The sequence below is a fragment of the Equus przewalskii genome, chromosome 19 (assembly GCF_037783145.1).
Source record: "Equus przewalskii isolate Varuska chromosome 19, EquPr2, whole genome shotgun sequence".
Lineage (NCBI taxonomy): Eukaryota > Metazoa > Chordata > Mammalia > Perissodactyla > Equidae > Equus > Equus przewalskii.
The window spans coordinates 34,554,559-34,579,034 of NC_091849.1; positions in this window are offsets into that span (position 1 = coordinate 34,554,559).

Below are 24,476 nucleotides of genomic sequence, written 5' to 3' on the forward strand. Positions count from 1 at the left end.
CATTGGGTGAGGTGTCTGTCAGAGCGCCCAGCGGCCCCACAGCGTATTGCCAGAAGACAGGACCCTGTTTCCGGGAGACCCAGGTGTGGCTTCCGTGTCCTCAGGAGCGGCCCCCACGGGCTCCTTGGCACGGACGTGCCTGCTGCCACCGACCTTGGGGAGGCCACTCTCCTTCCTCATCCATCTTGTTCCAGGCATGGGACAGACCCATCCCTGCTCCCCCAGCTCCCTATAGGGTCCCAGCTGTGGCTTTCAACAAGTCCCTGAAGGTTTGGGAATAATTCTGTCACATGACCACACCAACGGGTCTCTTCTGAGCTGGCTCCCTGCATTCCCCGGGGCCTTGCCCTCTGCCTCCTTCTGAGTGGCCACCCCTCACCTCCCCACACCTTGGTGTCTGGGCCAAACGGATACCTGCACCCAGAAAGCAAGGCTTCCCCTTACCACAGCGACTGCTGGTGTCCCCAGTATCCACTCTCTTCTGTGAACTCCTGATTTGCAGCTGGGCATGTCCCCAACCAGAATAACTCTTACATTTCCCAACCTTTGGATGTGGTCACATGACTAAGTCTGGCTAATGGGGTGTAAGTGGAATTGTCATTTCCAAGAAATGTCTATAAAGGGAGGAGGTGTGGCCTTCATCACTCCTCCTTCCTGACAGTTGGAATGCAGATGTGATGTCTGCAGCTCCAGCAGCAACCTTGGATCATGAGGTGGGGGTGACCTTGGTAATGGAAGCCACATACGATGGGGCAACAAGATAGAAGCCTGGCACCTACGTGGCCCTCCTCCAGGGGGCGCCCTTCACAGTATATTCTACAGTAAATAGAACACAAAATACAGAATACAGTGTGAAGGGCATCCTGGGAGTTTGCCAAGCAGCGGAGCCCCTGATACCGCAGCACCGCACCAGCCGCGCCTGCCTACCTCTGGACGCCGGGCAGGGAAGACAGGAACGTTCTTCCACTGTGAGCAACTGCGATTGAGGACTTTCTGTGATTGCAGCTGGATCTAATCCTAATGCCCCTGGTCTAAGTCCTCGTCCCAAGTCCTCCTTCCCTTTGCCCAGATCCCTCGGTGCCCAGGGTGAGCAACTGTTGATTCCCTTTGGGAGAAGCCCACCCCATCCCTGACCATGGCCCCGCAAGACGCCCCGCGGAAGTGGCACAGCCCGGATTCCCCAGAGTCCAGGCTATTCTGCCGTAGCTCTCACCCCGCTCATCTCATGTTTGACTATTGCCAACCGCCCAAAACTTAGTGGCTTCAGCCTACAATTGACCTCTCGTGGGCTTGCTGGGCTCCCCGGGCATTTCTAACCTAGTACCCTCGTGAGGTGGCAGTCCGGTGGTGGCCGGGGCAGGAGTCACCCGAAGGCTCAACTGGGCTGAACGTCCAGAACGACCTCCTCACACGGCTGGCAGGTGGCGCGGGCTGGGAACCCGGCTGGGGCTGTGACAGGAGCCCCTACCTGGGTCATCACCGCACGGAGGCTGCATCCCAAGGAGCGTCCTGGGAGTGAGCATTCCAGGAGGCCCGGGCGGGAGCTGCAAGGCTTCTAACACTCCAGCCTTCGCAGTCACGCGGCGTCACTTCTGCCGCTGGCTCGGGCGGCCCAGGTTCATGGGTAGGGACTGCACAGGGTGCGAATACCAGGAGGTGTGGCTCACTGGGGGCCACCTGTCACAGAGATAGGCATCTGGAGCTTGGAGGGAGGCTGGACCAGAGACACAGACTGGGGCGCCAGCAGCGTTTACGTGCTAATCAAAAGCCTGGGAATGCACGAGTTCCGTGTGCACTTGTGTGTGCTAGAGAGTGGGGGGTGTGGTGTGTGTGCTGTGTGGTGGGTGCAGTGTCGGGGGTAGTATATGTGTCTGCACATGGCTGGGAGCTGGAGGCTGGCGGAGAATAAGCGGGATTCAAGGGAGGGTGTGTCTTAATGAGAGTCCTCAGGGACTGGATTCCCATTTCTGCTGGCTCCCACTTCCTTCCTTCAGCACCTCTGCCGCCTGCAGACCCACCCCCAGTCACTATCAGGAGGAAAGAAGGGACCAGAGACCACTCTGGGGCACAGCAGGCCCAGGGTCCCTCCTCACTCCCCGGTCACTGAGGCAGCAGGTCCAGGTGGTGGCCCTGCAGCCAGGCCCCTGCCTTGCCAGCAGCTCCCAGAGGGCGTCCTTCTCGTCACACCTCTGCCCCATGCCAGGAGGCCTCCAGGGAGGGTGCAGGGGTGTTGTCCACCCACCCAGGCCCTGAGGTCGGGTATGCAAAGGTCATTCGGCCAGAGTCAGGAGTCCTGGGTCCCACTCCTGCCACGAGACTGTAGGTAGATCACTTGCGTTCTCTGAGGCAAATAAAAGGCCCAAATTAGATCCCTTAAGACTCCATCCAGAGTCCCAGGATGAACGGGGCTCCAGGCAGCCTCGCTCGCTTGTGCTTTCCCTCGTTCCTGTTCTACTTTCACAGGTGAAACCTGGAAGGGGGCGCAGAGGCAGGAAAGCACCTGAGCTCCCGAGGTCACCTCCGGCAGCCCCCTGCCTGGGTTCCAGTGGCATCTCCGTCTGAGCCCAAGGCCCTCATTTGTCAGGCAGGGCCCAGCGGCTGCAGGGGAGGAAGCAGAGGGGGAGTTAATCTTCCCTGGAATATTAATGGCCCCGTCAGGAGTGCTGGGGACGAGCTGAGCAGCAATCTGCCTTTATTAAGGAGGCGGGCGCCAGCTGGAGCGCGGGGCCCTAGGAGGCAGGAGAGCAGAGGAGCAGAGGCAGCTGGGAGCCAGGAGTGGGACACAGCAGGTAGACAGCGGAGGGGGGCCCGCACCGCCACCTGGGCCTCAGAGCCCCCTATCCTCCCAACCGTTCCACCTACCCCCTCCCCCTCCCCCCTCACCACTTTTGCCCCTTCCTCCAGTAAGACTTCAGGCAGTCATACCCAGCTGGGACTCTCCCAGGTGGCCTCCATTTGGACTGTGCCTGTCACCCAGACTTGGGGCCCTTCCTGTAATTGTCCAACCTGGTGGTTCTCGGGCCAGCTGCAAATTAGAATCACCCGGAGAATTCTGGCAATCCTGATGTGCCGCCCACACCCAGAGACCCTGACTCAGCTGGCGGGGAGAGGGCCTGGTCAGGGATAGTAGCACGTTCGTTTCCAGGTGCTTCCAATATGCAGCCTGGGTGGAGAGCCCTGCCCGACCTAGGGGACCCCTCCCTGCTCCCAGCACCCGGCTGCTGCTCCCAGGGGAGCTAACGCTGTGTGTGCTCGCTGTGAGCCAGGCACAGCTCTATGAGCTTTGTATACTCATCGAACCCTCACAACAACCTAGGGACCCAACTGTCATGCCCCAGTTTATAGATGGGGAAACTGAGGCACAGAGAGGTTAAATAACTTGCCAAGGGCACAAATAAAAAGGGTCCAGAGCTGGGCCCTTAACCACTCTGCCAGGTGCCTGCAAAAGGAACGGGGTGAACAGAAGGGCTCAGGCTGCCGGTCCTTCGGGAGATGTGGGACACACACAGGAGCTGGGTCTTTTTCTGAGAACAGATGCAAGACTTGAGTCAGGTGCCAGGGGGCAGTGGGGGTCACAGGCAGAGAGCAAGAGGCACAAAAGTGAGCCCAGGTGAGCCCTGATCAAAGGCACGGGGCTGTCACAAAGAGCGCTCCACAGTCACCTCGAGGCCCTCCAAGGCCTGTTCCAATTACTGATGGGGAAACTGAGGCTGGAGTGAGTGGTGAGGCGCCAGGCCAAGTTCTCAAGCCAGTGTGGGTGGGGGCTGGCATGGACCTGTATGTGAGAGTGCGCCTAGAGCTGGGGGGGTTCCTCCTTGACTCAATGTGGGTGGGGGTGCTGCATGCAGGTGTGTGTGGCGTATGCAGGCGTGTGTGTGCAGGCGTGTGTGTGCAGGTCTGCAGGTGTAAGGGGTGCATGCACATCCTGAGCCCACCTGGATGCCTGGCCCACACGCCCTCCCTGGTCCCCGAAGGCATCATGCTGGGGAAGCAGAGCGCTCCGACCACAGGGCCGTGGGGTCCTCTGTGAATGAGCCAGCGTCGGGGAGCAGGCATCATGCAGCCAGCCCTCACCCCACTTAATTATTTAAGCCACCACCGGGCAGGGTTATGAAGCAGAGATTAACCACTGGACCTGTGGCTGGAAGCCACACGCATCTCCCCTTCTTTTGCCTTTTTTTGTTCACCAAATTGAATCAATTCATTAAAGTTGCGCACAATCGATTTGTTCTGATTCCCCAACAGTGAAGAAGAGAAATGAGGCATCGGGGTCCCAGGGCCAAATTTCACTGATTAAAATGAACCTGCACCAGCCAGACGGGGCCCAGCCAGCCTGTCACATGCCACCTGTCCCACTCTGGCCACTGAGCTGCCCCAACCCCCAGGCTGAAGGCTGCCACGCCCAGATGATGGGGACACATCCACCCCCAGCTGCATCCTGACCTGGGACACATCTCTCTCTGACCCCAAACATTTCAAATTGAAACCAAATCCTGGCCCCACCTGCCTCCCCAGAGCACGTCACGTCACTCGCCCCTCAGTAGAGGTACTTTCTAAGGCAGAACGCCACCAGGTAGGCCAGAGCAGATGGCTCACCCCACACTCCTCCCCTGGGCCTCGGATGCCACCAGTGGATCATCCGATGTCGGAGTAAAGACGATACTGGCTGATATTTACTGAGGGTCCCCGTGCGCCAGGCGCTGTTGTGTGAACTCCCCCAGTGGTGCAGATACTAGGGTTACAGCTGTCCCCTTATCCACGGTTTCGCTTCCCGTGATGTCAGCTCCCGCGGTCATTCGGGGTCCGAGGATATTAAATGGAAATTGCAGAAATGAACAACTCATCAGTTTTAAATCGCACGCTGTTCTGAGTAGTGTGATGAGGTCTCGTGCCGTCCGGCTCCGTCCTGCCCGGGACGCCACACCAGTGCCTCCTTCGTCATCACCGCACTGCCTCTCATCACGTAGGCATTGCGTCATCTCACATCATCATGAGAAGAAGGGTGAGTACAGTACAGTAAGATATTTTGAGCGAGAGAGACCATGTTCACATAACTATTACAGTATACTGGTATAACTGTTCTGTTTTATTATTAGTCATTGTTGTTAATCTCCTACTGTGCCTAATTTATAAATTAAACTTTATCATAGGTACGTACAGATAGAAAAAACATGGTCTGTGTAGGGTTTGGTACTGTCCTTGGTGTCCAGCATCCACTGGGGGTCTTGAAATGCATCCCCTGCAGATGAAGGGGTACGACTGTATCTCCATGTTATTTATGGAGACACCCAGGCTAGAGAGGTTAAGGGGTTCATCCAAGGTCACACAGGCAGTAAATGGTTGCGGCACACGTAGTGGATGAAGCATCTGAAAGCTGTTATGACACCCCCTTCTCTTCCTTCCCCTACTCTGCAGCTAGAAAGCTGAAATGCTCACCTTCCCGGTCTCCCTTGCTGCTAGGAGTAGCCCTGTGACACAATTTTGGCCAATGAGCAAGAGGTGAGTTCTTAAAGCAACATTCCTTTTGAAATAAAAAGGCAAAGCTTAGCTAGAGGAGAATCCTCTGCCCTCCTCTTTCCTACTCCTTTCTGACTATCCTTTTCCCTTCCCCTTATTTAAGGGGAACACAGATGTGATGACCAGAGGGGCAGCAGCCACCTTGTAACCATGAGGAGCAAATCAACATAGTAAATACGATGGAGCAGGAAAATAGAAGGATCTCAGGTCCCCAGTGATAATTTTGAGCTCTGTATCCGCTTAGGACTACTTTCTCCCAGACTTGTTCTTGGATGAGCCAAATAAACCCCTCCCACCTGTAAGCCTCTCTACCGTCATTTCCTGTTACTCACTGCCGAGTGCTCTCCTCCCCAAGAAGATTCAAACACAAGCAGCTTGGCTCCAGAGCCCCTTATCTTAGCACTCTTGTCCCTCCTGCCACTGAATTTTTAGAGGACACATCGGGAGATGCTACATGATACGTCCTCTTTTTGGTCCCCTCCCGTATCTAACTGGAGGGCTGGGTGTCTGAAGTAACTTGGCAGTGGCCTGAGCACAGCTGTTGGCTATAGAGAGGCCAACTGACCAAGACCGAGCCAATTAGATTCTTTCTCAAGAACTTGAACCAAGCCTGGGACATGGTCTCATGAGAACACTGTGATGGCTGTGCCGACCCTTTTGCAGGGGTGAGGGAGGCGTCCCCAGCTGAGGAAGTTCATGAGGAGAGCACTGTGATGGCTGTGCAGGCCCCTCTGCAGGGGTGAAGGGCGTCACCCCCAGCTGCTGGAAGTGCGCTGACCCGTGAGGTCTCTCGGCTGTCGCCCTTCAAGGACGGCCTCAGCTGAAGAACGCTGCCTTGCCCAAGGTCGCACCATCTTCCCTGGGCTCCCCACACCCATGACTAATGGAAGGTGGTCTTGAAGGCCTGGTCCCCTCACTGTCCCAGGTCCAGAGCTTCCCAGGAGATCCACTGAGGACATTTTGGGGATGGTATCACAACTCAGCTTCCTCTGCTGTCCACTCCTGCACCCTTCCCTCTCCTCCCGCAGGCGGTAATCCTGGGGACATTCCTAGTAAACGTCCTCCACATCAACTCCATCGCAGAGCTGCCTCCCGGGGAGCCCACCCCAGCACGCAAGTGCCGGAGGGGTCTGAGGCATGTGGGCTGAGGAGACCACTGTCATCCAGGAACAGAGACAAGAACAGGACCCAAGAGCACAGCAAGGGGCAGACATAAGGCTACACTGCCCAGGAGGGAGCAGAAGAAGCCCACGTCCGTGCTGATTCCTGACACCTGCCGACTCCTGGGGAAGCCCTCGGGAGCTATGAGACACCCCTGATTCCTAACACCCCTCTGCTGAGCTGGCTTGAGTGGACTCCTATTTCCTGCCATCGAGCCGTCCTTGAACAAGACACGCTGCTGCTCTGCACTTTATGAATGAGAAGTAGGCCCAGAGGGGAGGGGCCTTCCTCGAGGTCACAGCAGATTAGTGAAAGGGCCAGGTCTTCATCCTTTACAACAAACAGCTACTAGGACCTATTTTGTGCCATGAATTGTGTTGATCTGGGGTTATAACTGTAAGCAAGGCAAACGTAATCCCCACTATCACTGAGCTCACAATCCAGCGAGAGAGAAAGGCAAGCACACAGACAATTACAGTACGCGGAGATGAGTGCCATGGAACGGCTTAGCAGGGGCACTTGTCCCAGGCATGGAACCTTATGGAAACTTCCTAGAGGAGACGACATCTATGCCAAGGCCGACAGGAGAGCAGAGTCCTCCAGGAAGAGGGAACAGAATGTGAAAAAGCTCAGAACTACAAGGGAAGAGGGTGTCGAATCCACATGCTGGTTTTGTCTGCTTAGCATCTTTCTTGGGGCTGGGAGGGGAGGTCACTTCCCTGGCCCTGTGTTGATTCTGGGAGGTGGCCAATCACCACTCCTGTGTGCCTCACCATAGGGTTGGGTCCATGACCCAGTCCAGCCAATCAGAATCTCTCAAGAATCTGCGTCTCTAACAGAGACACATGGCGGAGCAGGGAGGTCTCGGGCATCGTGTGGCAGGGCTCTCAGGAAATGGTCCACACTGTTCGGATCCCGGAGTGGCCCCAGGGCCTGGCAATCCTGAGGCCCCTTGTCTAGCTTTTCCTCCCATTGTGTGACCTGCGTCACTGTCTCTTCAATAAATTTCCTGGTCTTCTTTCACTTTTTCAGAGTCAATTTTTGGTGCTTGCAGCCAAACTATGTGGATTCAGAAATTAGTACCGGGAGGGGCCTGCCCCGTGGCTGAGTGGTTAAGTTCATGAGCTCCGCTTTGGCCGCCCAGTGTTTCTCTGGTTTGGATTCTGGGCGTGGACATGGCACCGCTCATCAGGCCACGCTGAGGTGGCTTCCCACATGCCACAACTAGAAGGACCCACAACTAAAATATACAACTATGTACCAGGGGGCTTTGGGGAGAAGAAGGAGGAGGAAAAAAAAAAAAGGATTGGCAACAGATGTTAGCTCAGGTGCTGATCTTAAAAAAAAAAGAAAAAAGAAAATAGTACCAGGAGGGGGGATTTATGACAAACCCTTGGGGAAGTGTGATCTACTTGGAATTCGTTTTCATAAATCCATGAGGCCAAAATCAGTAGGACTCTGGTTCATATTATGGGACAGAAAAGCAGTTACCAATGGCACATGGTGGTCAACGCTAACCATGTTGTACCCGCCAGTCACCTGGGATCAGGTGCCAACTGGAAGCGAGAGCCTCCAGCAGCTGCTACAGGCCCATTTATAAAGGGCGAGGAGAGCCGGGACCCTCGGCTGGACGGTTGTTCCCAACACTGGATAATTTAAAGCAGGAAAATGACAGGCTCAAATCAGAATGTTTGCCTCAAGGCACAGAATAAAGCTCAGGGGCATTCTACAACCATACCGAAAGAATCTTTTATTGCATATGGCCACAGAGTCGAAATTGCCGCAGACTGAACTTCAAGATTGATTTTGAAGTTACTGAATTACAGTGTCAGTGAATTCACAGCCTCACTCCGTCCCTTCTGTGAAAGGGAGGACATGGGTCAGGAAACATTCATATCCCATTGGAACGGGGAGGAATTCCGAGGACTCAGAGGACGCTAAGTCTCAAGCAGCTCACTGTGCCACCCCTGGTTCCCTCGTGACCCACCCGTCACTGTTTCTCCTGGAATATTCGGGATCCGGACTCCACGTGGTCCAGATGATACGATGCAGAATCAGGAGAAGAGAAGAGTTACTCCCAGAAAGAATTGCAGGAACCCGTTCATTTAAATTTGTAGGGTATGAGGAACGTGGGTGGGAATGGATTTTGAAGGCGCTTTGATGAGGCCAGGGGTGCGAGTGGATGGGGCCGCATCCATTGAGATGGGCGCGGTCCCAGGAGCTGTGCATCCTGGGTGCTCTCAGGCGGTCAGCAGAAGTTCTGACATTTTGCAGAGGTCACTAATGTGACCCTGGACCAAGTGATGATTCACACTTATTGGCTAAAAAGGACCAGAAAATCCCTGGCATAATTAGAGGAAGGAAAACAAAACAACCCCGGACAGGAGGGCTGACCGGGTCCACCAATCCACGTCACCTCCAGGAGCTCCTCCCCTCCCACTCCTCTCAAGGAGGCTGTCAGTGAAAAGATCACAATCTTGTCTTTTTTTTCAATCAAAGAATTAGCAACATATTTCAGATATACAAAAGGTATAGAGACGAGTGTAACAAACACCCATGATCCAACTTAAGATGTGAGATGTGTGAGCACATCATTGAGTCCTTGGGGAGCAGACACGAAGATGGCATTAGGAGATGCCTTTGAGGAAAAGGTGGGGAGGAGCTCCGGGGGGAGGTGGGCAGTAGATCACAGCACCGTCTGACCATCGGGAAGGGCAGAGGGAAGGGAGGGAGGCTGCGCAGGAAGAGCCCGGACGGACGGCAGCACAGCTCTGAGAAAGTGTCAGCAGGGCCGATGGGAAGGCCTGGAGCCAAAGTCGCCCAAGAGAGGAGCCCCCAGGTCTTGCAAGACGGGGCTTGCCTGGTGTCCCTGCTGGGCCCAGGTGGGCTGGGTGCAGCCTGGGGAAGGGTGGTTCTGACACCGATCCGGAGGAGGACTCAGCGCAGCACCAGGGGCCAGTGGTCGGTTGATTAACGGGCACAGCAGCAGGCAATGCGCATTTTCACAGCCACACGTGAAACACGGCAAGGGCAAACCGTTACCTCACAAGTCTTTAAAAGGGGCCCAGCCGCCTCCTGTCTGAGTCCAGGAATTCTGGCAGAAGGGCAGCTCTTGCCATGGGGGTTCGAGTCTTAGAGTGGGTGATGGGACGTTTGGTGGCCCAGCCCGGGGAGTCATTATGTGAACGTGGTGGGCACGGCCATCCCCTAATAGGCAGAGGGCGGGTAGGGATGGGTGAAGGGAATCACCCAGGGCAGAGGTCCCTGGTCACGGGGAATCGAGCAAGGGTCCCTCGGGATGAAATGAGCGGGCAGCCCACTGAGGTCTCCCTCTATTCTTCTCCCCAAATCCTCTAGGTCTGGTGAATCCGGGCTCCCTGGAGGACCGGTAACTGGGACAGAATTCCCACTCCAGAGTTGGTTGGGACGCAGAGCCTCTCAAATGCAGTGCTGGGCGGTGCAAGGACCTGCTGCCACGGCACAGAGAGGACGAGATGAATCTGCCCGGCTCCCCACAAAGGAGGCCGCTGCCCTTTTCCGGGGCTGCTGAGCACAGGAGCCCTGGAGGGGATGGATGGATGAGGACCGGCCCGCTCCGGCTTCCGGGGACGGGAGGGCCACGTGGCTTGAGGTGGGAGCGGCGCTCCAGGAGCTCAGGGATAACTGTGCTCCCAGCCAAATTCACCTACACTGGGTCAATGGGTCCTCCACCCACTTCTCGAGTCTTCTTCTTCTGGAGTTTGTGAGAGTGTCTCGAGTTCCTTGTCGGTGACGGAACACCCACCTCAGCCTCCTGACCACAGACCAGGGTTGTTACAACAGCAAGGGCCAGGAGGGAGCCGTCGATGCCCCACCACCTGCAAACACTGGGAGCCAAAAGCAACACTGCACCCAGGAGACTTCAGAGCCGAGCGCCCCCATCAAACACGGGAAAGGCGGAGCCGCCTTGGCCCTGGTCACAGCCTGCTCTGCCCCACAGATGGCCCGTGGGAAAAGAGCTCCACCTCCGCCAACGACAGTGGCGCATCGCAGACTTCATTGGCGGTGACCCCGTTCGCAGCTGGTCTTCCAGATGTGGCCTCCTTGGCAGAGCAAGTTAACTCAGCCCCGGCACTTGGTGTTCAGCTGCTGATCTGGAAGGTGGAACGTGCTCCGTCAGACCAACAGAAAACCTCAGAGCGGTCTGCTTGCCCTTGACCAGGACAGGGGTGGGGTGCTCCTGCCCTGCCTCGAGGATGCGGGCTTTCTGGCTGCCCCTCAGCCCTGGACCATCTCCCCATCCCTCGGGCATCACTCTGCCCACAGGCTTGTGCTCTGCATCGGTAGCAAATCACTGAAAGGGTCTGAGAAGAAGGAAGTCACCAGTGTCCTAGATGTCTCGGAAAGATGCTCATGTCAGAGGGACCGGGACTGAAGGCAGGGCCTGCTGCGGGGCCCAGGTCTGAGGCATGTTAGAACGCTCTCTGCAAAGGGAAGGAGAATTTGCTGCAGCCGGAACCCCCTTCCTCTGAAAAGGAGGCACAGTACTTGGTGGATTTCTTTGGATTTGGGAAGCAGCCTTTTCTAAGCAACCTGAAAGCACACAGCTGTGAGTGGGCCCCGGGCGAGCGGAGGCTCTGTGGGGGCCCTGGCTGTGGTGCGAGCCCTCTGCCCTCGGCCCCTGCCCAGTGCCTCTGGGGCGGGGACAACACTGCGTGCGGCTCCCCTGCAGGAAGCCCCCAGGGGGAAAGTCCCAACAGAGTCTCCAGAGCTTTCAAATAAGTAACTCTCCTCCTTTGAGAAAACTGGTTCTTGCCATGGGCTCTAGAAAGACTGAGTGCCTGACTCTGCGTCACAGGCCGTTGGCGGCCTGAGATGTCCATCATGAACCGGATGCTGTCGGTCCCCCTGTGTGGGGCATGCCCAGCAGTGCTCTGTCCTCAGTAACCCTGTGCACAGCCTGTGTCAGGGCCTCTCCTTTCTGTCCCACATGGCAGTGATCCTCAGTACTCTCTCGAGCAGAGACCAGGAATGTCAGGAAGGAAGATTTTAGTTGCAAGTAACAGAAAACACTGGCTTAAACAGAAGGGCACACATAGTTTCAAAAAATACGAAGTTAAGGGGCCAGCCCAGTGGTGTAGTGGTTAAGTGTGCACACTCTGCTTCAGGCGACCTGGGGTTTGCAGGTTCAGATCCTGGCCCTGGACCTATACACCATTCATCAAGCCAGACTGTGGTGGCATCCCACTATAAAGTAGAGGAAGATTGGCACAGATGTTAGCTCAGGGCCAATCTTCCTTACCACACACACACACACACACACACACACACAAAGTTAACTACTTCAGGTGGGGCTGGATCCAGCAGCCCAGTGATAACACTAGAGACCTTGTTCCTGCCTTTGCTCTCTGCTTTGCATGGTGTCAACCTTAACCTAACATTGCCCTCTCCACCTGCAAAAGACAGCTGTCAGCATTCCTGGCGCCAGATGCTTCCTCCTTTGAGTCTGGTTGCAGTGAGCACAATTCTGCTGGCAACTCTTGGAGAGGCAAAGGGGCTCCTTTCCCAGAATCCTCCAGCATCCCTGTATCTCCTTGTCTTGACTCGGATCATGTGCCCATTTGTGACCAATTCCTGTGGCTGGGGAGCTTCACTGATTGGCTGCAGACATCCAGGCCCCACCCCTGGGGCTGAGGGGAGCCAATCCTATCCAAGCAGCCTGACCCAGAGTCGGGGAGGGCAGTCCTCCAAAGGAAATGGGGGGCTTTATTGCCATAAAGTGGAGGGAATGGACGCAGAGCCCCACAAATAGCAGGCTGGGGGGTGGGGTGCAGAGGATCAGGTTAGCGAGCCCCACACGATTACAGAATCATTACATCCTGTTTTGGCTTGAATCTTAGAAACCCTGACTCCAATCATGTCCATGGGTCTTTCCTCCTCTGGGGCCTCTGCTGGCTTCGAGGAGGGGAAGGAGCCTCGACCCTGGGTGGAGGGCAGTGGGGACAAACCAAGGGTTTCAGTCCACGCCTGGAATCCCCAGGCACACGCACTTCGCCACACGGGGGGCTGGCTTTTCCTCCCGTTCCCCCGACTCCAGTGGCACCTGGGGGCTGCAGAGGCCACCAGCTCACAAGGCTGGGTCCTGGGAACCGCATCCTGGGGAGACACAGGCCCTTGCCTCAGGCTCTGCAGTTGGAGACTTTTTGCCCTACCGGCTCTGGAAAAGTTATACAACTTTGCAGACAACCTCCTTTTTTCCCCCTATTTATTTATTATATTTTATTTGTTTATTTATTTATTTATTTATTTTTGAGGAAGATTAGCCCTGAGCTAACTACCGCCAATCCTTCTCTTTTTGCTGAGGAAGACTGGCCCTGAGCTAACATCTGTGCCCATCTTCCTCTACTTTATACGTGGGACGTCTACCACAGCATGGCGTGCCAAGCGGTGCCATGTCGGCGCCTGGGATCCAAACCGGTGAACCCTGGGCCACCGAGAAGCGGATGTGCAAACTTAACCGCTGCGCCATGAGGCCGGCCGCTCCCTTCTTTTTCTGTTATAAAAACATTTGACCCCCAAAACCACTCACTAAATATACTCTAAGAAGTGATATTTCTGCTCATCCCCCGTTTCCTGGACTCTGCCATCTCTGGGCAGAGACAGTCAGATGGACACATCAGAGTCGCAGGCCAGGTTTGCGGGACTGAACTGTCTAGCTTTGTTCTCCGGCCCGGGTGGGGCAGGGAGAGCAGCACCTTCCACGCTCCTGCGCTGTTCCCTGCACAGCCCCTGCGTCTGTTGGGATCACTCGCTGGTTAGCTTCGCTCAGCCCTCAAGTTGCTTTTCTCTGCTAGAATGCTATTTTTCAATGCAAGGAACCGTGAGCCCCAAAAGGCGCTGCCTGAAAGGTGGTCCCCAGAGACACCTGCCCCCCTCCTCGCCGAGGACGCCGGGACCCTGCCCCCCCACCCCGACCCGGGAAAGATAAACCTTCATCACATGACATTTTAGTCACAAACCATAGTATTTAATTTCAGGTCGTTATTACTTACATAAACTTGTCTTCCTTGTTCAATTGCTATGTTTTTCAATCTGTGAGAAATTGGATGTCTTGGCATCGAATACAATGCACCGTAATTTTTTCATTAAAATTAATGAAAGTATTTTTTTCATTTTACAGCTTTTCATCCAGGAGCAGGGTTTTCAGAAATGAATGAAAGTCACGGAGCGAGGGAGAGGAGCACTCGCCCTGGCCTCAGAGCTGCGCTCCTGCCTGCGCCTCTGCTCACCACAAGGACGCCCCCTTTTGCTGAGAGGCCCTCTTGGGAAGGCAGGCGCTGTCCCCAGTGGGGTCCTCCAGTCCCTCATGTTTGCCCCTCGTGTCATGAGGGTGTCGGCCACCCCACCCCACCTGCCCCCCGGGCCTCAGGGGTAGAAGGTCAGCGGGGCCTGACGAGGTTCAGCCGAATGGAGCCCACAGTGGGCGGGGAGGGAGGCCTTCTCTCGGGACGGTCCCCCCTTCAGAGGAACGCCAAGGTGGCACCCATCTCTGTCTCCCTGTGCAGGAGGCTGGAACCACGGCCCTTCCAGTCTCAGAGGAGCCATGGGCCAGGCTCTTCCCAGAATTACCCCCGTTCCCCCGTCAGGGCATTTGGAGCCGTGCCGCCAGATCACGGCCTGCTTCCTGAGGATTAGAGACCGGAGAGAGGGTCTGTCCCCAACTAATGTGTTTAGAAGGAGCCCAGAGCAGCTGGGCCCCTGAGAGATGAAGAGGCCAGGCTGGGGCTGGGGGAAGAGGGGAGGCTGGCTCTGTGAGGTCCTGCAGCCGAGGCCAAGATGGGGAAGTGAAGGACAGGACGCACATTGGGGGGCCTGGCGGATGGGGTAGGGGCTGGGAGGAGGGTCTGGGACGATGAAGGGGACAGTAGGCTACGGCGGAGCCGGGACAGAGGTGTTCAGTTTGGGATGTGAGGCGTGTGGGGTGCGTGGGATCTGCAAGCAGACACGTCCAGTGGGAAGCTGGGTAGAGTGTGTGTCCCCTGGGGGAGGTCTGGGCAGAGATGAGTCGATCTGGGAGTCCTGGGGGCATCAGAGATGGGGGAGTGGGACCCACTGCCCAGGGGCATTAGAGAGGGCGGGCCTGTTCTCAGTGTCCCAGTGTATTCCTGTCATTGGCTGATTCCTTTAGAGTTTAAATGTCTCCATCTCAAGGGCTCCTTTTATTTAAGTCCAAATGCCCATGGAGGGGTGACATCCTACACCCTCATATTAATCACTTTTAAGTCATAGAAACTGTATTGAAACGAGCTTAAGGAAAATAAAAAGCGGAGGTGGATTCATCGGCTCAAGTCAATGCAAAGGCGGAGCTTCAGACACAGCGGCATCCAGATGCTCAACGATGTCATCAGGACCATCTTGGCTGCTCTGAGCTGGCTCTGCTCGCGGGCCAGCGGGGTGGGCCCTGGTAGCCCAGGCTTTCACTCCACAGCTGGGGACTCCCACACACGGGGCACCTCCTCAGAGCCCTGGTGTTGGGGGCTTTGGCGAGGCTGGGGTCGTGTGCCCACCCGAGGTAGGAGTGGGGTCAATCCTCAATCCTCCACTCAATCCACGTGGATGAAGAGGAGGGAGACCCCCAAATGCAAACTGGGGATCCGTGACCGGAGTGCAGGCCTGGAGGGCAGGGACTTTGTTTCTGCCGTGTCCTCATCGCCTAGAACACATTTGTTGAATGAATGAATGAATGAACGGAGGTAAGCGATCAGAAGCGATCAGGAAACGAGGGGCAGAGAGCAAAGCATTCTATTCCGGAAACTTTCCTTGAGGGCCACCCTCCGTCGGGCACTCAGTGGGACGAGTGAAGAAGGCAGAGCTGTGATGTGTCGGCAGGGAGCTGGTGGGGACCTGAAGACAAGCTCGGCCTTGACACAGGCCGGCCATGAGAAGAGGAGGGAAGGTCATGGGGGGGGAGGGGCTCCAGGGTGGGGCTGCGCAGGTCCAGGGGAGTGGTCCCGTCAAGTGCTCTTTGTTCTCTGCAGTGACGTGTCTGCCTTCTCCCTAACTCACCAGCAGACCCCTCAAGCCCGTTTGCACCCCAGCCCCGGCCTGGTGCTGAGGACCTCGGTACTGAGTGAATAACTGACGACCGAAGAGAAAGGCAGGGGCGGCCTGCCTCACCAGGCCCGCAGCCCTGGAGCTGAGAGATGTGTCCGGAGAATGGGGATGCGGGAGAGGCCTGCAAGGCAGGGAGGCTGCCTGCTGGCTGGTCAGCTACTGGGCCCAGCAGGCCCGCTCCCCACCTCACCCACCGTAGGCTGCACGATCTCTGTAGGGTCCTGTCCAGAGGGGCTGGAGGGGCTGGACAGGGACAAACTCCCATCTCCTGTGCCTCCTGGGGCCTCAGCCAGGAGCACTGGAGAAGGGAGGGCACACTGAATGCAGAAACTGATCCCTGGGAAGAAGTCTGCTACTGCTGCCCCAGTATCTGTTCACCCCTTCTTCCAGCTGACTGTCTGGAGTATAAAGACATTTTCCTTACAGCTAGGAATAGTCATCTAACTAACTTCTGGCCAATGGGACATATGTGGAATCTTCCAGGAAGTTTGCTTGAAGATCGTTAGTACACATCTCTCGCCCCTTCTTATTCATCCCTTCTTTTCTGCTGATGAAATGAGGATAAGATGGCTGGAGCTGCAGCAGCTATCTCGAACCATGAGGTGACTCTGGCATGGAGACCATGCATAGCAGAGCAACAAGAAAGAAAGAGCCCAGGTCCCTTAGGACTTTGTAGGGCAGAGCTGCTGTGTCATCCCTGGACTACTTTACCCTGGACTTTTACATGAGAGAGAAATACACTTTTATCTTGTTTCATTTTGATATTTTGTCTCTATTACTCCCAGTCAAATATAGCCCTGTTGAATTCATGCTCTGATCCTGTGACTGTCATGATGGGCCCATAAGAAGGCCCTGGGGCGGTGGGGTGCTAGAGCTATATTGGAGCTCCATGGCCAGAAGGACACAGCTTCCCCCCATCCCCCAACTGCTGCTTCCCACCTCCTCCCACCTGTACGCACAGACCACTCGGATCAGGATCCCGTGGCTGGAGCAGACCTCAAAGAGCTCTCCTCCCCCCCTCACCCCGGGCAAACTGGCGCTGTGCACCAACACTGTGCAGGTCTTGCGGCCGTGGAGCTAATGGGACGCGGCTTCTCTGGAAGGTCCCAGCGTAACGGGGATGAGGACAGGCAGGAAGCGCCACAGATGGGTGTGCACAGGGTGTGAAAGCAAAGTCCAAGAGGCGAGTCTTAATGGAGGAGAAGTTTGCTATGCAGAAAAGAGCATTCCAGCCTGAGGGAAGAGCAAAACTGAGCGTGGAAGAGGCGCACTCAGGGAACTGCCAGAAAGTCCCCGTGGCCAGAACGCAGGGCCTGGCGCAAGAAGGTGGGGAACAGGGCTGGGAAGGCGGCTGGGAAGGCACCTGGGCCGGCCCCCCGGAGGTCTCGCACGCCCACAGAAGACTCTGGGCTTCCATTCCTGAAGCCACAGGGGAGCCCCAGGAGTACTCCAGACGGGGAACCGCAAGGTCAGACTTATTATGGTTCTAGTTTCAAGGATGAGGAAATTGGAGTCTAAAGAGGAAGCGACTGGCCTGGGGCCGGTCATTCACTTACCAGAGGCTCCCAGGACACAGGGCCCTGGACGGGCACAGCCCCCAGCTCCGGCTGACTGAGGGCTGCTATGAGGGGAGGGGCATCTGGGAGGGACCACTCGGCCCCTCCTCTGTCCTTCCTCTCAGGTGCCTGTCCCTGCCCGGGGGCAAGGGCGCAGTCATGCCCCACCTTGCTGGGGCTACAGGAGGTCACCCGAGGCCAGAGGCCTCCTGCAGGTGGTGCTGTTCAGAGAAAGGACCTGTCAGGGCCCCAGGGCCCAGGGGTCAGTGTTGGCTCCACGCTGCTCCCGCACTACTGTAATAGGGACGAGCTGTGGGACCGTCCCCGGCAGCTCCTCCTTGGTGACAGGCCCTGGCCCAGGACACAGGGATAAATAAAGCCCAGTGCCCGTCCTCAGGGAGTGTACGACCTGGACGAGGAGGAGGACTTGCAGACGATTGCCATGCAGGAGCCCAGTCTCCACAGCATATTTGGTACAAATATGGTCACATCAACTTTTAATCCCTTGGTTTGTTACCTGCCCCCCATCTGCCCATGCGGTCTCTCAGCTTCTTACAGAGGTCCACTCCCTGAGGAGACCCCAGAGGGGTGCCCCATGCCAGCTGCGGGCAGCACCTTCTCGTGTCCCAGAAGTATTGTGATGGCACCCTCAACAGGACACAGCCGTCGTCTGTGTAAAGCTGGTTCTGGGGCAGTCAGGGCTGAGCGGTGTGGGCGGGCGGTATTTAAGCCCTTCTCCCATAACCAGGCTTGTTTCCTAGGTCCTTCACCAAGGAAGCCCACCCTGGGGGGCAGGGCCGGGCTACAGGGCAGACTCCTCCTTTTTCCAGCCGTGAAGCTCAAAGCCGTCTCCTTGGGGCTGCACCAGCTCTGCCAGCTGCACTCACCAGCTCAGCCTCCGCCGAAGAACTCGGAGGGAGAGGCTCAGGGCCAGTCCCTCCAGGCCCCTTACTATATTATTAAAAGACCGCGTAACCTAGAGGTTAAGGCCGGGACTTCACTCTGATAGGCTTGAGTTCAAATTCTGCTCAGCCACTTATTAACTGTGTGACTTTGGGCAAGTTACTTTACCTCTCTGTGCCCTATTGTCTCCGGTCTATAGAATGATAATCATGTCAACACCACCTCCGTGGGTCATCAGGCAGAGTGAATGGGAGGACACGCACGGAGCGGCCAGCACTCTGCCTGGCACAGAGTAAGTTATCAACAGTGAAGATGCCAATTCTACTTACAGCTCACTAAAGAGCAGACCGCAGGACTCTACTCACAGCGAACGGTCACTAACAAGCTCACTGCCAACCCCAGTTCCCAAGCGGTGACACAGCCCACCCTAAAGTAGGGCTGAGGGGGACTCAAGACCTCTGTTCGGCCTGCTCCACCCCTCCTCTTCCTCCTCCAAACCCTCAGGTGCCGTCGCACACCCACGCTGGGCTGAGTGTGTTCCCTGCTCGGCCTCCACCTGCAGTTCCCCCGGTTCAAACACGCATTCCTCAGTTACACGAACAAGTTTCCTTCTGGGGCTGCACACTTCCCCCTGGAAGAATGGGCTGTCCCTCCTTGGGAAGCACAAAGGAAGCACTTGCCAGCCTTCTAGTCCCTCTGACTCCATTTACTGATGAGCCCAGAGAAGGCAAGCAACTTTCCCTAAGACACACAGCAAGGCAGTGGCAGAAGATTTTCAGGGTTCTGAGTTCCAGCCTTTGGTCTTCTTCAGGAGAGTAGTTTACAAGTGAACCACTTCATGTGCTGACAACCCGAAGGGTAAAATGAGCCCTCAGTACGTACCAGAGGCGCCCCCCCGCCCCCCGGCGAACACTCCTGAGAGTGCTCACACCCTTCCCGCTGTCTTCACACTGTGGTCAAACCTGATCTCTGTTCCCACCTTGCAGAAAGAGGAGCAACTCCGCTGGAGAAGACATTAGACCAAGTCGGGAGGAGAGAGGGCGTGGGAGACTGGCCCGTGCAAACCTCGCTGAGCAGCTCCCTCTGCCTCGGTGTGGAGGTCTGGCAGCAGGGGTTCCCTCCCCACCGGAGCTGGGCCTCCATGGCGCCCTGGCGTTGTCTTCGCTCCCGCCGGGGACCGAGCTCCTCCCGGCTCAGCAGGCAACCTCCATCTGTCTGGGTCAGCAAAGAAAAAGAACAGCGTGGACCCCTCCTGCTCCCCCTTCCTGGGCACCCTCCACGGTTCCAAGCCCTGCAGGGAAAGCTCAGACTACACCTGGGCCGTCAGCCCTGACTCCGTGGGAGCGCCCGGCCTGGGAGACAGAGCCATCCGTCGTCTGTGTAAAGATGGGGATGGTCCCCACCCTGCTCTGGGCCCAGACCTGGCTTCTCTCACATCCAGAGCCTCGGGTCTCTCAGAAGCAGCTCCTTTGCCATCCGGCCCTCCCCTGTCTCCCCTCTGAGGTTCAAACCCAATCTCAGGGCTGACAGGGGACAGACCCACCCTGTTTCCACTGCTGTCCCCACCACTGTCCCCACTGTTCTCATCCACAATCAAAGGAACCAAATGAGGCCTTGCGGGATGCATGGGGGACATTCGGGCAGGCGGGGGGCAGCAAGGAACAGTCATCGGGAGGCAAAGACCCCACGGTGTTGGTGGGCGGCGTGTCTAGAGCACGGGGTGTGGGTTACAGGAGACCGATGGGAATGCCAGCCCCGGGGAGACTCGAGGTGGAGAGGCAGACCCACTCAGATATCGCAGGGCCTTCAGCGGAGGACTGAGACGTTGGAAACGGGGAGCCATTCATTGTTGTTCGGGACAAGGTGCCTGGGTCCTCACACCGGCCCCCAGAGCTTCCCACTGCAGCCCCTCCCGCCCCGCCGTTTGCAAAGCCCTCCCTGAGGCCCTGTCTCCATGCCCGGTGACAGGTCCCCAGTAACCACAGGGACGTGGGTGCCACAGCTTCACCTAAGCACAGAGAAGGGGTCTGACTCCCCACCCTGCATTCCAGGAAAAGAGTCCTTGTCCCTCTGGCCTCCCACCGCCCCCCACAGAGGCTTTGTCACGGCCCTCAGGTTACTGTTGGGCAACTGGCTACGGCTCTGTCTCGCTGAGGGCAGTGACAGGTTATCGTCCCGTCCCCAGGGAGCCCGTGCCTGGCACATAGTCATGCTGAAGAAGTGCCTGTTGAATGACTGAGTGAGCTCTAGGATGGCACTGGAGGCGAGTCTGCGGTCTGTATACACCTGTGCGTGTGTGTGCGCCTCTCCGTGTCCGTGCGTGTGGCTGCTCATCGCCCAGGGTGGTCTGGCCTGCGTTCCACCCCTGGAAGCTGGCAGCGGGCCAGGAGGAGGGGCCGGGTTTCCCTCCCGCTGTATTTGCATGACAGGTGTTGGCAGTTTATCTAACTGTGATAATGAAGAGGGAGGGGTGCTAATTCCTTCTCACTTTATTGAATCCGAGATCCTTCACAGCCTCGGGGCCCTGAGAGGGGGTGATTAAAAGACACTTCAGCACACTGGTTATTGCCAATTAACAGACTCCAATATAAACAATTAATAAAGCCACTGTGGGAGGCGAGAGAGAGAGGCAACGCCCCAGCCTGGGCACGCTCCGCGGCTCCTGGGCCCCCGGGCCCAGCCACACAGTGGGCCGTGCCCTGGGGTCCAGTGGTTAGGGGTGATGGATGCCTGGGAGGGGGTGGAGATGCCAGGGGGAGCTTGCCAGCGGCTCTGCCAGCCTCAGACCCGCCGTGGGTGGGCTGCAAGCCTACCCCGACGATGCCATTCAACCACAGTCCCAGGAAGGGCGGGGCTTGCCCAAATCCCCAGGGGCCACCTGGACAGTGCTCTCTGGACCACCCGGCCTGTGACCTTCTGTCCACCCCCTCAGCCACGGCCAAGCCTGATGGGTGTCCTCCCCACCTGAGGCCACGGCGCCTGCCCCAGTCACTGCGCCGCTTAGGAGAAGCCCGCGAGACTGCAACTCTGTTCAGCTTGCCAGGCTGCCCCCGCCTGCCGTGGTCCTGGTCTCCAGGATGCAACCTGCCACACTTGCCCCATAAGGACAGCTCTCAGGGGTCGCAGTGTGAGCTTCCCAAAGGCGCCACTCTGCGCCCACTGGTGCCGGATGCCGCCCAGGCTGATCTCGTGAAATCCTCAACCCAGTCTCAGCAGGAGCGATGAAGGACCTGAGGGAAAACACCTACACCTTGAAGGGACTTGATGTGACCCAGTCACTCTCTCAGCCCGGAAGTGGTGGGGCCGGAACACCACCCCAGATCTAGGCTCCACAGGCCATGGGCTCAAGGCCAGTAGGCACACTTGTTCTATAAAGGGCCAGAGAGTGACTATCTCTGCTTTGCCGGCCACACACAGTCTGTGTCACAACCGCCCAACTCCACCGATGGTGCAGAAACAGCCATAGACAATACACAAACGAATGATCAGGGCCGTGTGCCAATAAAGCTTTATTTATGGACAATGAAATTTTAATTTCAGATAATTTTCATGTCACAAAATATTATTCTTATTTTGATTCTTTTTCACTCATTGAAAAATATAAAAACCCTTCTTAGCTCACAGACCATAGGGAAACAGGGGGCAGGCCAGAGGTGGCCCTCAGGCCATAGTTTGCCAACTCCTGATCTAGCCCTCTGGGACTCCCTGGGCATCCCAAACGGGACTTTCCTGGGACACGACCCCTCTTGGGGGGCAGAAAGTCTAAAGTCCCACCACACAGCCTTGGTGGGAGGCGGGGGGAGGGTCCCAGAGAACTTAATGGCCACAAAGCAGGGCCTGTGAGATGCAGATAGGCTGAGCAGATGGATGGAGGAGGGGTGAAGCCCCAGCTCTCCCACCGCTCAGCTGGGGTCCAGCCAGGCTGTGGACCATCCAAAATGGTGGCCAACCCTCAGCATCTGGACCCAGGACAGCCTCCTGCCCTCACATGGGACCGTGGGGGCGTCCGATGTTCTGGGACTTCAAGGCACATAGGAGAGGGCAGACTCAGGGAGCTGAGACGCCGTCTTTCTCTTCCTCCCCCTGTACCCTTCATCCGTTCAGTCGGCAGACATCTTCTGAGCACCCACCAAGGGCGGCTTGTTTCTCTGGGACAAAGCCCTGCCCTGCATCTGTCCTTGGGAACAGCCCTGGAGAAAGAGGAGGGTTGTGCTTGGGCTGCCAAGGGTGTTCCAGAGCTGCCGGGGAAGTGGGAGGAAACGGAGGGCACCCGTGTCAGCTGAGCAGGTACGTCATCTCCTGAGGGACTCCCTGGGTGTGGGCAAAGCAGGTAATTTAGCAAAGCCAGCGCTAAGCAGAGGCAGCAGAGGGTGTCCAAGAAGGCGCCTGTGAAAGGCCACACTGATTGATGGCTGAGTGAGCGTCAGCTTTAACAAACTAAGAGGTGAGTTTGCAATCTGGCCCCTGTTAGGTGCTCCCCCGTTGCCCCTGCCTCAGCCGCAGAGCACCTTGTCGGTTGGGGACAAGTGGCATCATGTCTAGAGCAGCAGGGGCCCCCAGAGCCATTGCTCTGCCCGCAGCCAGCCCACTGGGGGGGTCAGTGAACAGAGCGTGAGCATCTCTCCTCTCACCCCGCACCTCTGACCCTCACAAGTCCTGCCGGCCCCACCTGGGAAACGTGTCCCAGATCTGACCACGTGTCCCCTCCCTGGCTGCAGCCACTCTGGATGGAGGCTGGAGGAGCACAGTCTCCTCCTCCCTGGTCCCCACCCCACAGGCAGTCCTCCGCGCCTGCAGCCAGGGGACCGTAGGAGAACATCCGTCCACCGATGTCCCTCTCTGGTCTCCGTGGTCCCACCAGCTGCCATCCCCAGAATTAATCCACCGTTTTGTGTGGCTCGAAACTCTGCAGCTTCATGGCACCACTCTCTCCCCGCTGGGCCCACTCCCACCCCGGCCTCCTCACTGATCCCTCTGCTGTCACTCTTCCCCCAGGTGTCCCAGGCTCCCTCCCCACTCCCTGCAGGTGTCCCCTCAGAGATCCCTGACCTCTTCCTGCATTTCAACCCCCGGCTAGGTTATCTGTTTGTCTCCTCTTTGTCTCCGGCCACTAGGAAAGGCCTGTGGGCCGCAGGTCCCCTGAGGGTCCCTGAATAGAGAATTCAGGGATCTGTGAGTGTGGATGAGAAAAAAATCCCTCTTTATTTTCACTCACCTTTGGTTGAATTCAGTACTTCCTTCCATTGTGCATATTAGCAACAAACCACAGCAATAGTCACAGATCCTGTGGCTTTGTCACCCAGAGAAGGTGCAGATAATCTCAAATCATGCGATAATTATGGCAGAAATCTCGAAATACCATTTATACTCAACCCTACTTCAAAATGATAGTTTTATTAGATCCACTGCTTGATCTTATTATTTAGTATATTAATAAAGAAGCACATATATTATTACTCCATCACAATTTTTTCTTAATATTTTGTTAACTGCATTTTAATAGATTGGTTTCCTTTGAATCTCATAAATTTTACCATGTGGATTTACAGATGTTATTCTGAGAAGGGGTCTGTACGCCTCCCCAGACGCCAGAGGAGTCCAAGGCATTGCAATAGGAGGAGCCCCTGTTCTAGAAGGTAAACTCTGCTCAGAGGGGGCCCTGCACACAGTAGGAGCTCAACAAATTGGGTGCAAGGAAGGGATGTGGGGAGGAGGGTGGAGGAGGCAGGGCAGGAGCCAGCACAGAAGCGAATAAGGCTTAGTGGTGAGAGCAGAGCCTGAGTCAGCCTGCCCTGGGCGAGCCCAGCTCCACCACACACTCGACATGGAGCCTTGGGGGCGTCACGTAACCTCCCAGAGCCTCGGTTTCCTCATCTGTGAGATGGAGACAATCACACCTGCTCATGTGGTTGTTGTGAGGATAAAAGAGTCTGCTTGGTACAGAGCCTGGTGCATGGCGAGCGCTCGATAAGTTAGAACATATTTTCGTCAATGCTGTGGCGTCCCCCTTTCTAGGCCTTTGCCCGTGGATCTAGCCAGGAAGGCAAAGGCACCCCACAGGGCAGCCCCCTGCAGAAGCCCGGGGCATTCTCGGCAGGCTGGCCAGGGCTGGGTCAGGGGCAGTGTCTGGAAACGGGGAGGGTAGAAGTGTCCGTGGAGGCTGGCGGAGGTGGTGGCAGCAGGGGTGGTGGCAGCACAGGCATTCTTGTATGGGGGTGGGGGAGGGAGAATCCTCCAGTCTTATCC